This window comes from Bombus vosnesenskii, unplaced genomic scaffold (genome assembly GCF_011952255.1).
Source record: "Bombus vosnesenskii isolate JDL3184/JDL3185 unplaced genomic scaffold, Bvos_JDL3184-5_v1.1 scf7180000014854, whole genome shotgun sequence".
NCBI lineage: Eukaryota > Metazoa > Arthropoda > Insecta > Hymenoptera > Apidae > Bombus > Bombus vosnesenskii.
The window spans coordinates 815,791-824,930 of record NW_022883686.1 but is presented as its reverse complement, the minus strand read 5'-3'; the positions used below and the strand labels follow the sequence as shown (position 1 = coordinate 824,930).

The following is a 9,140-nucleotide window of genomic DNA, read 5'->3' as shown; positions in this document are numbered from 1 at the left end:
TATTAGGCATGGTATAGTGCTTGCAGTCAGCAGCAGAGCAGTGTCGGACTCTTACCGACTGAAACTCCACGTTGTACTGTCTACGCGTGTGACAAGAATGCCCCGTAGTCTCGGTCTTTGCGAATTACTACCAGTGCATTCTCCACGACTCTTTATCGAGCCGGTCCTAATGTATTGGCACCAGTGGAGGCCATTGCCCCTGGCGCCATTCCCCTTTTAGTCACGTCCCGCTGCGTCTCCAGCGCGTTACCCAGCAAGGATGAGAGTTTCCCTTTCTCTGTCTTTCTGCCTGCTCCTTTACGAACATAGCTCGCTCGCCGAAGAGGCGGAGAGCCTCATATTCCTGCGGCCCACTCAGCGTCGCTTCTACGCTCGCCCAGGGGGTCAATCTCTCGCCTATGACGAAACGCAGAGTGTAGCGGGGCAACTCCCACGCCGGACGAAACTCCAGCGTGTGCTGCGCCGTGTCCCTTCCCTCTCCGCAGTGATGGCAAATATCTGTCGTCTCCCGCCTGATTTTCCTCAGGAACTCGCCGAATACGCCGTGTCCAGTGAGCACCTGGATCATCCTGAACGTGAGCGGGAGGCCATTGGGGCTTCTCGATGCCTCCCAGTTTGGGAGGACGGCCTCGACGCCTCGATGTTCGTCTCCCTCGTTGATCAGCTGAAATCGGAGTTTTAGTTGGTAAGAATCCGACACTACTCTGCTTTTGCCGCTTATCAGCAGCAACGGAGTGCCCATGAGGATTTCTCCACGTGCAAAAGAAAAAAGATGTCAATAACAAGAAGGGATCATATTTAAAAACAAAATCCATAACAATAAAAACGTGGCCTTAAATGTCCATTAGCCGAAATTAAAAGTAAAAAAGAGAAATGTTACGATCTGGTGTTGATCTTCGGCGTTCGTAACAGTTACGTGTTACTCTAGGTATCGAATCTTAGATTTCTCGAATCATATTTAGATCCAAACAGTAGTTGCTGACATCAGAAATAGTTATTAGAAAGGATTGAATGGAATGATTTCAAAATTGTTTCAAAAATTAACGAACGTGAATTGAACTATTCGAAATAGTTTAACGAATATTTCTGGTGACAACAACTATCGTTTTGATTTAAATATAATTCGAGAAATCTAAGATTCGACACCTAGAGAGACACATAATGGTTACGAAGATCGAAGATCTAGATCAGATCGAAATATCATGTGTGAATTGTTCATAAATCAGAAGCTGTTCGCGTGTAAATATATGCATTCTTATCGAGCGATGTCATAAATAGTTTTATTTAGTGGAAAGACAAAATGAAACGGATTATGATTCCCTTCTCATAAAATTCTATTTGTTATTTCTCATAAAATTCTATTTATATTGTTTTTGATTTAAACAGAAAAAATAAGGTTCAAGTAGTTAGTAAACGACACGGTATATTATCCATAGTAAGATCGTTATACCGGACATTTTGGTGATCTGATGTATCCAGTACAACCTGAAATAACCGAAAATTTATGTACTTAAATTAGTATCTATTTTTTAATACGAAGATACTTTTATACGCACCTTAATAACCGTTGACTTAAAGTCTTGTTTCAGAATAAATTTCCTAATTCCCATCAGGTTAACTGCGACATACTTCTCCCAATCCATATCCCTCGAATCTATCTTGACCATATTGCTGTCATTTAACATTTTTACCTTCCTCCTCAAGTCGGAACAGTTATCCCTTTGGAAAGTCCATTCGTGCATGGTGAAAGCTGCTACCGATGTGAATAGCTTAATGTCACCTTTGAGAAGTTTCATCGTTCTGAAATATCATTATTAATTATTATTATAGATAACGTCAGAGATTATCCCCTAAAGATTGTTCACGTTGTTCGGGGATTCGTAGAATACTGACATTGGTTTACTACCTCGAAGTCTTAAAAAGATATCTATAACGAACGCACGAAAAACATGCGGAATTACACTCCGAACGGTATAAATATATTTATTAGCTACAGCTGAACGACCTGGGTACCATACTGTATCCTTCAGTGGCATTTCTATGCTACATTTTACTATCTATGATAGCATCTATCATCGGACCCCACCTTGTCAATTGAAAAACGTACATTATTTTTAATTTCTAGAATTATACTTAAAGCAAAGTTTATTATCATACGGAGAATCTCGGGAAATATTACGGAACTGAAATAAATATTATATTGTATCGCTATTTTTCTAAACTAATGTAGTATCGTGGACGAAAGGCCTAAGAAATATCGGGCGAACTATGAACAATGTCGCGAGAGCCGAGGCGCCGTCGGGCTCATCAATGTGTCATCGGTCTTTTCAAGTGCATAGTTTCGTGGAAAAGACCTACGTGACCCTGGCCACGAGCGCTTGCAGAACACGTGTGCGATGGGCCTAGGAAAAAGACAACGGAATGCGGCAACGGCCAGAGCGTTAGTCGAAAAGCAGAGTGCGAGTCGAGCGGAGACAGAGGTTGCGAGTGGCGTTGCCGAGAGAGTGTGGATTGCGCTGTTTTCTGTGCGTTTGGCGTGAATAGTTCAGGTTGAACAACAATCGTCTTTTTCTGTCTGATTAACATCTCTATTGTCCACTCTTTGTAAACACATTATATCACGATATTACATTTTTGGGGGGCTCAGCCGGGATTGGACAAGACAGAAAACGAAACGGTTTAACAGAGCTATTCGAGCTAGTTGTGAATTTACCGGTACGCGGTGCGGTAAAAGACGATATCGTTGACTGTTTAAGTTCGTGTAGTGTAAAAAATGGCAAACGTCGGGGACGAGCGATTGTCGGGTGAAGAGGGTTCGACGCTGGAGGAGCTGAGGAGTAAGCTCGCGCGAATGAACCTCCCTATATCGGGTGCGAGGTCAGTGCTGATTGCAAGACTGAATCGGGCGTGTAGGGCTGGACAATCGTATCGTAAGGGATCGACGGGCGGTGAAGAGCTAACCGGTCAGCGAGATCTAGGAAACGTACAGAGAGCTGAGCGTGATTGTAACGAAGATGAGGATGTTGAGAAAATGAATACGAAGGAGTTGAAGGAGCGCCTCGCTAGTTTGGGTTTAAAAACGACGGGAAGAAAAGTAGAATTACGCGCACGGCTACAAGCGGTCATGGATGGTAACGACATATCGTCGGAAGAAGAAAGCGACGACGAAAGTGAGGATGAAGATGACAAGAAAAACGCAAGAGGATACAAAAGAGATGCGCGAAGGGTGTATCAGGACCGCGATGAATATTGTCGAAGGGCATGCGTTGGTTCGACACTGAGTTTTAGAGACGTCGAAGATGCATTAGAGTCGTTTAGTGGCGACAAAGGTGAAAATGTCGAACGATGGTTCGAGTCGTTCGAGGAAGTCGCTGATACGTGCATGTGGTCGGATGGGCAGAAGGCAGTCTACGCCAGGAAGCTGCTGAAAGGATCAGCGAAAATATTCGAGTGTCATGCCAGGACTTGGCATGAGTTGAAGAGGGGGCTAGTGAAAGAATTTTCGAGGAAAGTCAACAGTAGGCAAGTTCATCAGAAACTTGAAGAAACGAAAAAGGAGAGTGATGAAGCATGTTTGGCTTACATGTACCGTATGCTTGAAATAGCCAGCCATGTGGACATGGAGGAGGAAGCAAAGGTGGAATACATAGTGGATGGAATAATAGACGACGAGAACAATAAGGCTGTATTGTACGGCGCTACGTCAATCAAAGAGTTGAGGAAGAGGTTAGCGATGTACGAAGAGCAGAAGAGTCGCAGAGCAAAGTCGATTGTGAAGCCGGCTAAAACCCAGAAGAACGGGAAGCCCAGTCAATCTGTAGACGCAATGAAGAAAAGAAGATGCTTCATTTGCGATAGTGAGGATCATCTAAGTGTTAAATGTCCGGAGAGGGGAGAAGGTGTTAGGTGTTCCGAGTGCAGCGGATTTGGACATATTGCAGCGAGGTGTACGGCACGACCGAAAGAGACTTGCGTAGTGTCAAGATCCGAAAAAGGGAAGTATGTGAAAGAAGTGGCGATAGATGACTGTAGGTTTGTGGCATTAGTGGATACGGGTAGTGATCTCACGTTCATCCGATCAGACGAGTATGCGAGGTTAGGGTCACCACCGCTAGGTAAATGCAAGTTTAAGTTCGACGGTTTTGGTTCCGCTGGCAATGAGACCTGGGGTGAATTCACTAAGGTAATGACGGTTGATGGGTGTAAACTGCCAATCACTTTGCACGTTGTTTCAAACAAAATATTGATGAAGCACGGCCTGTTGTTAGGCACTGATTTTCTGGATCAGGTAGAGTTACGGGTTAAACGGGGCGAAGTGACTTTCTTGCGGCTTGACGAACAGACTAACAAAGACGTGTCGGATGTGTTTAGAATTAACGTAGTAGAACAGACTGACGATACAGACCTAACACACGTACAGGAACCGCATTATCGTGAAGCGATTCGAGATATCGTTAGGGGGTATAGGCCGGAGAAGAAGCGAGACGTCGGAATAACCGCAAAAGTAGTTTTGGAAAGCGACAAGCCGGTAGCGCGAAGACCGCGAAGACTGGCGCCGTCGGAAAGAAAGGAAGCAGATGATCTGATGGAAGCGTGGACAAACGAGGGTGTCATCAAAACGTCAGACTCGGAGTATGCGAGTCCGATAGGTGTAGTTAGAAAGAAAGATTTGTGTGTGCGTGCGGCTAGATGGGCCTTGTTACTAGGCGAGTTTAAGTATCAGGTGTGTCATCGGCCGGGGAAAAGTATGCAGCATGTAGATGCTTCGAGTAGGAACCCCCTGCCGAGCACTATGTATGTAACGGAGAGTGAAGACGGGCTGATTGCACGGTTGAGAAGGGCACAGAACAAGGACATTGAAGTTCGTAGGATTTTGGACGCCGCAACGTGCAGTCAGGCCGATGGGTAGGTAGTAAGAAACAATATTTTGTATAAGGAGTGTAAGGACGATGTGCTAATAGTAGTATCGAAGGTGATGCGGGCTCAAGTAGTCAGGCAAGCGCACGAGTGTGGGCATTTCGAGGTTACCAAAACAGAAGCTATGGGCAAGAAGGACTTCTGGTTCAAGGGGTTACGCGAAAAGGTCGAACACGTGGTATCCAACTGCCTTGACTGTAGCCTAACCGAACGAAACATAGGTAAGCTAGAAGGGAACCTGCGAAATTACAAGAAAAGAAGAAAGCGTGCGAAGCAGTACCGAAGGAAGGACCCGCACACACCTCGATTTTATGAAACCTTGGGTCCTAAACGCCGAAAGTGACGCATCTGATGACAGCGAGATAGAAGGCAACATCTGAGGGCAGATGTTATTGCAGGATGGCCGAGTGTAGTATCGTGGACGAAAGGCCTAAGAAATATCGGGCGAACTATGAACAATGTCGCGAGAGCCGAGGCGCCGTCGGGCCCATCAATGTGTCATCGGTCTTTTCAAGTGCATAGTTTCGTGGAAAAGACCTACGTGACCCTGGCCACGAGCGCTTGCAGAACACGTGTGCGGTGGGCCTAGGAGAAAGACAACGGAATGCGGCAACGGCCAGAGCGTTAGTCGAAAAGCAGAGTGCGAGTCGAGGAGCCGTGTGCGAGTTGAGCGGAGACAGAGGTTGCGAGTGGCGTTGCCGAGAGAGTGTGGATTGCGCTGTTTTCTGTGTGTTTGGCGTGAATAGTTCAGGTTGAACAACAATCGTCTTTTTCTGTCTGATTAACATCTCTATTGTCCACTCTTTGTAAACACATTATATCACGATATTACACTAATGACATATTGAGATCTTCTCTATTTGTTTGCTCTTCTAATGTCCACGTTACTTAAATAATTTGAAACTTTTGGAATACTCTAACAACCGAACAACATTAGTTAAAAAATACTTGTAAGAAATATTACTTAAAAGGGCATGCGTTACTCGTGCAGTTGTATACTTTAACCTCATGATCACGATGTAGCGTGACATGCCATGCAGTACATATTATCACGTCGACTACGAAATCGACAGGCACCACATCCAATCTTGCATCTCTCCTACTCCACATCGTTGTTACACATCCTCTGCTGATTAGCAGAAAGGTACCTGGTAACATTAAATTTGTTTAGGAATTATGTGTGATTTTTGATTGCCAGAAATGTGGCGCTAAATAGATTGGTAAGAATTCTCGTAATTGTGAGCGACAACAAATTTGAGCTACAATAATGATGATCTAGTGGAGAGCCTCTCATTTATCTATTCACAATCAAATCGATTAACTCCACTTGTAGGAAACGTAAGGAGTATTGAACAACTACTATTGGGAAAGATCTATGAAAATACTTGTTAATGCAGAAATATTCTCTATCCAACTAGGACATGGTTCTTCTAGAGAAGCACCAATTATGCTTGGCCGCACTATCGCAACTGGTAGACCTTTGCACTTGCTTGCTACAATCTGCTCTGCTAAATTCTTACTGAATGCGTATGTGTTTGGATATGTTTTTAAAATCTCTTTTTCCATTAGGTTTATCGAATTTTTGTCGAATTGGTCGCACATATCCATCACCTCTGAAGGTTTCAAGCTCGTACTGCAAAGTCGATAATAAGTGAACATATCCTTCACGCTATAATTATGAATATAATATTCATAAATCATGGAACAACGTTTACGTATAACTTATTCTTACGTATAAACTTTTTCCCCAATCTCATGTAGATTAGCATTACTAAAAGCTGTGCTGACGTGGACGAAGCTAATTGGATGCTTTAGTTCGTTCCAAAGTTCGACGGTACGAGCTGTATCTTTCGTATTCACATTAACAGCCACGTGTAATGGCTCGTTGAATCTCACAGTGGCCGCGTGAAACACTATATTTACTTTCTCTAACAACATATCTCTATCTTTTCGCGAAAGACCTAAATCTGGCAGACTCACGTTACCTTTCACGGGATAAACTTTGCTCAAAACTGAGGGGTGCTTTGCTTAGATGTCATCGTAAATCTGAGGACGAAGAAATACCAGCTCAATTCCAGAAAAGAAAGTTAATCAATTTGGCTCCTGACAACCGTAAATATTAAAAGGAACAAGTATATATTTACGAACGGGATCAGCAATGGGCTCCTTAAATCGTTGTTCTATCGTTGCGTTAGTTTTTGGACGAATTAGTATGAAAATGGCAGCGATGTGTGGACACATGCGGATCAGTTTTTTCAGGAGACCTTTCCCAACGAAACCGGTTGCTCCTGTCACAAGAATCCCACTACCGGCGTAGAATTCCTCGAGAGAACTCGTCTTATTCAGTTCTTTATTGATTCCATTTTCATTTGTTTCTTTATTGATTGTATCCATGTTTCAGGATCTTCACACTTGCAGTCCCTATATTTGCCACAGAGTAACAAATAGTAAGTGGAAAAATTTTTAAGATAATGTACAAAATTTGTTATAGCTGAGATTTTTTTACATATTATTTTCCAATGAAATCTACAGATAATCTTTACAAAGAGAAACATAATTTATCAATATGGTTTCGTTTTCCACGAATCAAATAATTGCGTTATATCAATGGCGCTTCCATTGTAATTTAAAAAATATTTCTCCTACTTAGCGGACTTTAATTTGAAAAAAGCGAAAAGCTGGAGGAGCTATGCAAGCAGTAAATACAATTTTTCATGTGGCTGTACATTAATTTGTATTATTACACATTAGTCTATAAAAGTATAATTAATACTTCGAGTTTAACTTTATTCGAGCCAAGCATTTTCTAATTTCCTTTGACTTTTTCATTTCATATTTTATGTGCATGTATATGAATATTGTAATATGTAGTAATCAGTAATTTGCGTGGAAAATGTGCGTGGTCGTACGAGATAGTGTTCGCCCACATTTAGTAGCGCCTCGAGAATACTTAATACGTATGCGATTTTTTTGTGCACCCATGGACGAAACGGTCACGGTGCGTATGTGAAATCTGTATAAACATTGTTATATATGCTGTTATTCACTAATTATTTATGGAGTCAAAAGGACGCATATTTCCGATATGTCGTTAAAGATTTGAATGAGTAAACTTCAATAAATAACAATGACTGTAATCTATAATCGATGATTATTCGCGTTCGTGTAAAAAACAAAGCGCAATTTTGTTGTTCTCCATTTTCACCTTAATTTAGCTTCAAGATTCTGCAACCGAACAGCCTATAAAAGTACCTAACCCCCTGTCCCGATTTATCCGAGCACCGATTATTCGATTACCCTAATACCGGAACAATCTATTATCCGAACATAATATTTCCTTATAACGAATGCCCCTTTTGTTTGAAATATGTACTGCATACATATTTTATTAGCGTTCATGTGCAATGTATTCTAACGTATTCTTTCCTTTATTCGGTTCAATAAATTCTGATTATAAGACTTTAGTATGAAACTTATAGTGCTCTAGCCATCGAAACAAAATAAAAGAAAAACTCGAAAGTGGTGTCAATGGAGTAGAATTTATAAATATACATGGTGTTGCGAATGGCCACATGACATACATTGTTGTACTGATATAATGAACTGGCTTCACTGCGAAACAGCTAATGAAATGATAAAAAGTGCCTTTTGAAACGTATGTATTCGAGAAATTGCCTCAATGACTAAGAGTACAAAAAGATTGTAGCTCGTTGTAGTTAATTATGTTGAAAGAATTATGTGACTTAGCAGCCAAGAAGATATGAAATACATATACACTTAAAAGAATTGTCATTCAATCGTAATCTATGTTTCAATAAACGAAATTTCATATCAACGTGATTGTTCCATTGTCCGGACTGTGCTGCCTCCCTGTTAATTCGGATACGGGAGACTCCACTGTATTTCAGATTACCTGGTTGAAATTTTACTGTCATTGCAAACTGATGAGCAAGGTGTGATAATGTAAATGAGCACAGCGGCCAATGTAATCAACCAAAACATAACATTTTTACATATTAGCTGTCTCATATTACATTTATATCTTTATTATAATATCATATACTCTGTAATTTAATTATGTACGAATGTATGTATTTATTGCTATGTATGTACCTGTTATTGTATACATATATATCTATATTGCTTTGCAAAATGTAAAATATAATATAAATGTTTGGGAATTCAAAAACTTCATTTAAACTATTGCCGTAATTAATGACCCG

At 41.5% G+C, this 9,140-nt stretch overlaps 1 pseudogene; it reads right to left on the bottom strand.

Moving 5' to 3' along the window:
* Nucleotides 1-1,406: 1,406 nt before the first annotated feature.
* LOC117240713 lies at nucleotides 1,407-7,314 on the bottom strand (annotated as a pseudogene).
* Nucleotides 7,315-9,140: the final 1,826 nt, after the last annotated feature.